Consider the following 8,826-nt stretch of genomic DNA (forward strand, 5'->3'; position numbering starts at 1 on the left):
TATATAATAAAAAAAATATTAATGAATAGTAATGGTGTAGATGAATAGGTATATTAGGAATCTAAATGTAAAAATTACAATTTATAATATGTTAAATTAAAAGTGTTATATAATAATAATAAAAAAATATTAATGAATAGTAATGGTGTAGATGAATAGTGTTGCACCAAATTCATGCACCAAAATGGTGCAAAAAATAGTGCAAGGTTGGAGCTTCAAGACACCATTTTTTGCACCAAAATAGCATTTGCTGCAAAAAAAGTGGTGCAAGGTTGGAGATGGCCTAAGTCTTCCAAATGGATGAAGATAACTATTTATACTAATGCCTATTACATTAAAAGGCCCTAAAGTGACCCTTTTGCAAAAATAGCTACATGGGTCTTCAATTGCATCCAAGGTCTCATAACTTGCAATTATGACCTCCAATTGCCATTCTAATCTCATAACTTGCAAGTATGACCTCCAATTGCAATCTTAGCCCCATAGTTGCATTTTTAGCCATTTTACGCATCTAGCCACTTTGCAACTCTTCCAATGCCAAGCTATCTTCCAAACGTCATTTGCTCTCTTACGTGGGTCCACAAGTGTCTCCAACGTCCTCTTCCATGCCTTTGAGCCATTAACGCCAATCACGCCCTTTAGAATCATATCACATTTGCATGTCTTTTTCTTTTTGGTACTCCAATTTGCCAGACTTCGCTTCAAGAATGTCATCAAAAAATTGAAAATTGTTGTAGTATTATAGGTTTTCGAATGCTTTTGTGGGTCTCTTGCTTATACGTAATATTATATGTTGAAACTAATTCATGATTATAGGTGCTTTAATGTTGTGTTATTCTATTCCATTGAGGGAGACTACTAAGGTTGAGGGGAACTTATCCATCGGTGAGCTTAAGGTACCATAAGAACTTATTATTGCAACCAGGGGCGGAGCCAAGTGGTTCCAAGGGGTTCATCTGAATCTCCTTCGTCGAAAATTACACTATATTTATAAGTTTAAAATTATTTTTTATCTATATATAGTAGATGTTGAATTCTCTTGGCTTCTTTTGTGTATTTGCTTATTCATATTCCCCATACTAAAAATCCTAGCTCCGCCATCGATTGCAACCTGCCAAATATTATTGACTTGACTTTTTATTTGAACGTGCTCTTTTTACTTCCTAATTTATTGAGTCTGGGTTGAGTTAAGGCCTTTCATGTGGCAACTAGCAGATGATCAATTTTGAGTTTATCATTCTTTTACCAATATGATGCTCACAGTTAATTTATAAATTTGCATGATATTGTAAATGGTTAAGTTTAAGTTGCAGGGTTCCTACGACAACTCTCGAGTGAAAAACATTATTTTAAGTTGAGTTTGGAACTACATTCTTCAGGAACTTCCCTGTTGGAGCTCTAGAGAAGAAATTGTTAATGATGAGAAAAGCAAGATTGTAAAAATCATAGATGCTCAAATAAGACATGTTAGAAAATACCTACCTCAAAGAATAATTGAATTTTTAGATGTTGATAATAGCCGCTTGGTAGATCATTTGCTCTATGGCATAGAATTCTTGTCAACTATCTATTGCAGCTTAAAACTCCTTTTGCCTAGGGATATTCCAATGCAGATATTTTAGTTTCAGAGCTCGAAAATAATAAGATGAGTCTGATACAATGAAGCCACAATGAGAGTTAGCATTTGAGTTTATGGTAGTTTTATTTATCAAGTTTATGACAACACTATTTATTTGTTAGTTCAATGAGGTTGTCGTCGACTTGATCACGGTCTAGCATATGTTATTTTTTTTGCAGTGATGAATTCGACAATTGCACTTAGAAGAGAACAGAGAGTAGCTCTGAAATAGAAACAAAAGTAAAAAATGAGGAGAAGGGGATAGACTGCCTGATGAAGGAGAGGAGAATATTGAATTGCCACCAGAAGATTAATCTTTTTACAGAGAAGAGTGATCTTATTTGCAAGAGCTTCTCTTTCCTCATTATCTCCGCCTATTTTTGAGTAATACCTACCTCAATGTTTTCCATTTCTCCCATTTGTTTCTTTGGTTGGTCCGACAATATGTATGTCTTCTATATAGGCTTCTTGGCTAATTTTTCTCTCAACGAGGAAGCCAGATATAGTTTTCAATATTATGCAAGTTGTACTTTTTATCTTGTGAGTACAAGGGATAAGACGCGAATTTCAAGTCCAAATTGCATTTTGAGGCTGTTTAGGATAATAGAAGTCATGTCGGGATTCAACTATTATAACATAGGCGTGTTTTTGACTGGAGATCACATGAAACGTCCTTTAAGTGCAAATACCCTTGAAGGTCAGTACAACGTGAAATGGTGGTGATATATTACGCCATCGATTTTCAGAGTTGGTGGTGAGAATATTTATTTCCTTTTGTATATATACTTTTGTTGGGTCCATCCCATAATTTGAGGAAGGAAACATCTCCCTCATTTTAAGGAAGAAAACAAGGAAGAAAACATTTCCCTTGTTTTGAGGAAGAAAACATATTCCTTGTTTTAAGGAAGAAAACATCTTCTTTGTATTTGGCAAATTGTCAAGTGCTTGCTTGAGTCACAAATGACATCAATAGGTTCATTTCATCCCTATAAATAGGAAAGTCTTCTATCATTTGTAGCATCACCAAGAGCAAGAGAGAAAAACAGTAAGGAAAACACTTGGGTGAGATATAGGTATTCAGTTTAGGATTGGTTTTTTGTAATAGTTGAGTGTGAGAGTTGCTCCTCCTATTGTAATTCTGTTCCGGTTATGAATAGAAGACTTTTTCAATCCTAACAAGTGGTATCAACAGCTTGGTTAATCTTCCAGGCCAATCTTTTACAGTTTCGTAAAATTTTCAGTCAAAATTTTTTTATCCCAAAATTGTGCTCTGAGTATACCATTAGAAAGATCTCGTTCCGAGGATTCCGAATATATATTTTTTGGAATTTTTCGACCACCGGAAGGCCTCCAAAAGTCCAGTCAAAGTTTCTCTATCCACCATCGCCTCCGCCACCTTCCGGCCACCAGCTCGCCGGAGAAACCCGATCCGACCAACCCATTTGACCAGAACCAGATCTGGTCAAAGTCCAATTGCCACATCATTCTTTTGTTGACTCTTTCAACCAGCCAGTGATTAAACCGACCCGATTCAGTTTGAATTAGTGCAGCCCGGTTCACTCTGTTTTTGTCCGATTTTCAGATTGGTCAGACCGGTTCCCTAAGTTTTCGACCATTTCGGATTCAACCGTGAGTCCCGTTTTGCCTGATTCTGCTTCCACAGTCCAGTACAAGCAGATTAGGTGCACTTTGTCATGGAGAAATCATCATCGGATACCATGATTCCGCTAACATCCTCAAATTATAACATGTGGAAACCTCGTATGGAGGACTTGTTAAATTTGAAGGATTTAGCCGAGCCGCTCGAAAATAAAGGTGCCAAACCCGACAAGAAGACAGACGAAGAATGGGCAAGAATGAATAGGAAAACGGTCGCACAAATTCGACAGTGGATTGACCATAGTGTATTCCATCATGTCGTGCAGGAAACGAGTGCTTACAAACTTTGGGAAAAGCTTGGGAGCATGTACCAAGCAAAAACGGCTCGAAATAAAACATTATTGATGAGGCGATTGGTAAATCACAAGCTACGTAGCGGTACCTCTGTCACAGAATACACAAGTCAGTTCCAAGATCTCGTGAACCAGCTAAGTGCAACAGAATGGGTTCTCAAAGATGAGGAGCAAGCAATCTTGCTCCTAAGTTCTCTACCTGATAGCTGGGAGACTCTTGTCGTGACTCTCAGTAATTCCGCCCCCAATGGTAAGGTGACCATGCAGATGGTCACGGACGCCTTAATAAACGAGGAATCACGAAGAAAAGAAGCCGGGATAGATCAATCATATGCCCTTGTTTCTGAAAATAGTGGACGCAATGGAGGTAGAAGCGGAGGTAGAGGAAGAGGACGAGGAAAAGGTAGAGGTCGAGGTCAAAGTAGAGGAAGATCTCAAGTTCGAGGGAGATCACGAGAGCGGGGAAAGTCCGTCGATACCAACACTTGGTTCGAGGGCTATTGTAACTATTGTGGCAACTATGGCCACAAGAAGGTGGAGTGTCGAAAGATTAAAACGGGAGCAGCCTCAAACTAACCAGAGTTCGAGCAAGGAAGATGGTGAGACCATGGTCACCGTGTCACCAGACATTGCACTTGTTACATGCGGAGAGGAAGCATGCCTACACGTGGGCACAAATGATATTGAGTGGGTGATTGATACTGCTGCATCATTCCATGCCACTCCACACCGGGATTTGTTCAGTACTTATAAATCTGGAGACCACGGCGTTGTGAAGATGGAAAACACCAGTTTCTCGAGCATTGTTGGCATTGGTGATGTGCACATAAAAACCAGCAATGGAAGCTCACTTGTGTTGAAAGAGGTTCGTCATGTTCCGGATCTGAGATTGAATCTGATCTCAGGAGTAGCTCTGGATCGACAGGGATATGGAAATCTGTTCAAGGATGGTACGTGGAAGCTGTCCAAAGGCTCTATGGTTATTGCTAGAGGATATATTTGTGGTACTCTTTACAAAACCAATGTAAAGTTGTATCGACCGAGTCTCAATGCAGTTGAAGAAGAGATATCGCCAAACTTGTGGCATAGACGATTGGGCCACATGAGTCTGAAGGGATTGACGACTCTTGCAAAGAAAGAAGCCATCTCAATAGATAAAGACGTAACTTTGGATCCCTGTGATCACTGTTTATTTGGGAAACAACATAGAGTTTCTTTCAGTTCCACCAGAAAGAATCGTTCCGAGTTATTGAACCTTGTCCACTCTGACGTGTGTGGACCCATTGAAGAAGAATCTCTTGGTGGTAGCAAATACTTCGTGACATTCATCGACGACGCATCACGGAAGGTTTGGGCTTATTGTCTCAAATCGAAGGATCAAGTATTTGAACGTTTCAAGACATTCCATGCTATGGTAGAAAGGGAGACTGGAAAGAAGCTGATATGCCTCAGATCCGACAATGGAGGCGAGTACACTTCCCGGGAGTTTTTGGCATATTGTGCTAAATATGGGATCAGACATGAGAAAACGGTGCCACGAACACCACAACATAACGGTGTAGCTGAAAGAATGAACCACACTATTGTTGAGAAAGTCTGATGCATGCTCAGTATGGCAAAACTGCCAAATCCATTCTGGGGCGAAGCTATTCTGACAGCTTGTTATCTTATAAACAGGTCACCTTCAGTCCCATTGAACTTTGAAGTTCCAGAAAAGATATGGTCTGGGAAAGATATTTCATATTCTCACTTGAAAGTGTTCGGGTGCAAGGCATTTGTGCATGTATCCAAGGAGTTGAGGCAGAAGCTTGATCTCAAATCAACTCTGTGTATCTTTATCGGCTATGGAGATCAAGAGTTCGGATACAGGCTGTGGGATCCCGAAATGAATAAAGTGATTCGAAGTAGAGATGTCGCGTTCCATGAAAACCAGTTTCATGAGTGTGCTTCAACAGTCAACAAGCACCGAAGTTATCATGCTCCAGATGATGTCCCTGAATCACCACACATTCTTCTCAACAACGAGGAACTTCATGATAATGTCCATGATGAACAATAAAACATTGATCCGGCAGATGTTGATGATGATCAAAACGAAGAAATTCTTGAGCAGGGGGAGCCTTCACCCCAAGACGCAGCTGGAAATAATCAAGTTCGACGTTCTGCACGAGGGTTAATCCCTCAAAGGTCATACTCGCCAACAGAATGGATCCTTCTTACCAGCGAGGGGGAGCCAGAGAGCTTTCAAGAAGCTCAATCTCATCGTGAAAAATCCAATTGGCGACAGGCCATGGAGGAAGAAATAAATTCTTTACAAAAGAATCAAACGTATGAGTTGGTGAAACTTCCTCCGGGAAAGAAGGCCTTGAAGAACAAATGGGTCTTCAAGCTCAAGAAAGATGCTAGCGGAAATATCGTGAAGTACAAGGCAAGGCTCGTAGTCAAAGGTTTCCAACAGAAGGAAGGAATCGACTTTGATGAGATTTTTTCACCGGTTGTGAAGATGATGTCTATCCGAGTGGTTCTCGGATTGGTGGCAAGTATGGATCTTGAACTTGAGCAGATAGACGTGAAAACAACTTTTCTGCATGGTGATTTGGAGGAAGAAATATACATGGAGCAGCCCGATGGTTTCCGAATCCCAAAGAAAGAGCATCTCGTTTGCAAGTTAAGGAAGAGTCTCTACGGTCTCAAACAAGCCCCAAGGCAATGGGTCAAAAAGTTCGACTCATTCATGCTGAAACATCAATACAAAAGAACAACTGCAGATCATTGTGTGTACTTGAAGAAGTTCCCCGATGAAAAATTTATCATCCTTCTGCTCTATGTGGATGATATGCTGATAGTAGGCCAGGATGCAACTATTATCAACAACTTGAAGAAAGATTTGTCTAAGTTCTTTGATATGAAAGACTTAAGCCCTGAACAACATATCTTGGGCATGAAAATCATTCGTGATCGAAAGGCAAAGAAGTTGTTCTTGTCACAAGAGGAATACGTTGAACACGTGATCAAAAGGTTCAACATGAAAAATACCAAGCCTGTTGGTACTCCACTAGCAAATCACTTCAAGTTGAGCAAGGAAAGTTGTCCTTCTTCCGAAGAAGAAAGGAAGAAGATGAAAGCAGTGCCCTACTCTTCAGCAGTTGGAAGTTTGATGTATGCAATGGTGTGCACAAGGCCAGACATTGCTCATGCTGTCGGTGTTGTGAGCAGATACTTATCAAATCCAGGAAGAAAACATTGGGAAGCTGTCAAGTGGATACTACGGTACCTGAAGGGTACATCCAGACTATGTTTGTGCTATGGGGGAGCTAAGCCGATTTTGGAAGGTTACACTGATGCTGACATGGCAGGAGATTATGATAGCAGGAAATCAACTTCGAGTTATATATTCACATTTGCAGGGGGAGCTGTGTCATGGCAATCCAAGTTACAAAAGTGTGTAGCACTATCAACCACAGAAGCCGAATACATTGCCGCAGTTGAAGCTGGGAAGGAGCTTATGTGGCTGAAACGTTTCCTTCAAGAACTGGGTTTCCGACAAGAATAATACATAATTCATTGTGATAGTCAAAACGCTATGGATCTCAGCAAAAACTCGAGGTACCACTCACGCACAAAACATATTGACGTTCGATATCACTGGCTCAGAGAAGCAGTCAAGCAACATGAACTGAAGCTCTCCAAGATCAACATAAACGACAACCCTGTAGACATGCTGACCAAGGTGGTACCGAGAGACAAGTTCGAATTGTGCAAAGAACTTGTCGGCATACACTCAAACTAAAAGCCAGTGTACTCTCCTTCAGGTGTATGGGACTGGAGGGGGAGATTTGTTGGGTCCATCCCATAATTTGAGGAAGGAAACATCTCCCTCATTTTAAGGAAGAAAACAAGGAAGAAAACATTTCCCTTGTTTTGAGAAAGAAAACATATTCGTTGTTTTAAGGAAGAAAACATTTTCCTTGTATTTGGCAAATTGTCAAGTGTTTGCTTGAGTCACAAATGACATCAATAGGTTCATTTCATCCCTATAAATAGGGAAGCCTTCTATCATTTGTAGCATTACCAAGAGCAAGAGAGAAAAACAGTAAGGAAAACACTTGAGTGAGATATAGGTATTCAGTTTATGATTGATTTTTTGTAATAGTTGAGTGTGAGAGTTGCTCCTCCTATTGTAATTCTGTTCCGGTTATGAATAGAAGACTTTTCCAATCCTAACAACTTTTTCTAAAAGGGAATATATTAAAAGATATGATTGTCTATGAAGTGTGAAATATGAATGTTAGAGGGAATTTCTTCTTTAGTCGTCTTCTATAGAAATACCTTTTTTTGTTTAAAAATTATCCCCGTTAATTAATTTATAAATCGTATTTCTCTATTTTAGGTTGCTTATTAGGCTATTGGTCAATGTTAAGCAAAAAAAAAAAAAATGTTCTCTTTCCCACTTGGCATACTTTAATTGACTGGGAAAGTCTTGTTTTAATTATTTTTTTACGATCGCGCGAAGCGCGGTTAAATACACTAGTATATTATAAAGGTAAGCATTAAGGAAGTGATGTAGCACCTCTCTTTGGCCTAGGATGCTATTTATTTTTTTTTCTCAATTTTTTGATAACTTCTTCTATATTTCTATTTACTTATTATTGTACAAAATTAAATGTGTCAATTACTACTCCTTTATTTATTTTTATTCTTCAATGTGTATACTTAAATGTCTTAAAATTTATTACTCAACTCATTTCTATTCTTTATTGTTTTGTAAGAAAAAATAGAAGTTCCAATATTTACTAATCCAACCTTTCAAGTCATTAATATCTCTCTCTCTCTCTCTCTCTTTTTTCCTTCAATCTATTAATTATTATGGAGTAATATGGAGAAAAAAGAAATGTCTCTTCGCCTGCTTTGCCTAATAAAGGTCAAATAGCCAATAAAGGCTGATAACTCACGTAGCTATAGCACTTGAAAAGGTGGCAATTGTCGTTTTCTCTCGTTTACTAGTGGGGGTAAGCCCGGGCTTTGCCTGGACTCAACATGAAGAAAATTGTCATTATTTATGAATTTTGTAATTTAACTATTGAATTCACGTTAACACCTATCTGCCCCTGATTAAAGATAAATTTCTAATATAAAATGGTAACTAACTTCTTACTCCAAATTAAATTTAATTGATTGTGTATGTAGATTAAGTATATTTCCGTAAAGAGGATTTTTTTTTTACGATATAATCATATACAATAATTTATTTGTTCG

The sequence above is a fragment of the Lycium barbarum genome, chromosome 8 (assembly GCF_019175385.1).
Source record: "Lycium barbarum isolate Lr01 chromosome 8, ASM1917538v2, whole genome shotgun sequence".
Lineage (NCBI taxonomy): Eukaryota > Viridiplantae > Streptophyta > Magnoliopsida > Solanales > Solanaceae > Lycium > Lycium barbarum.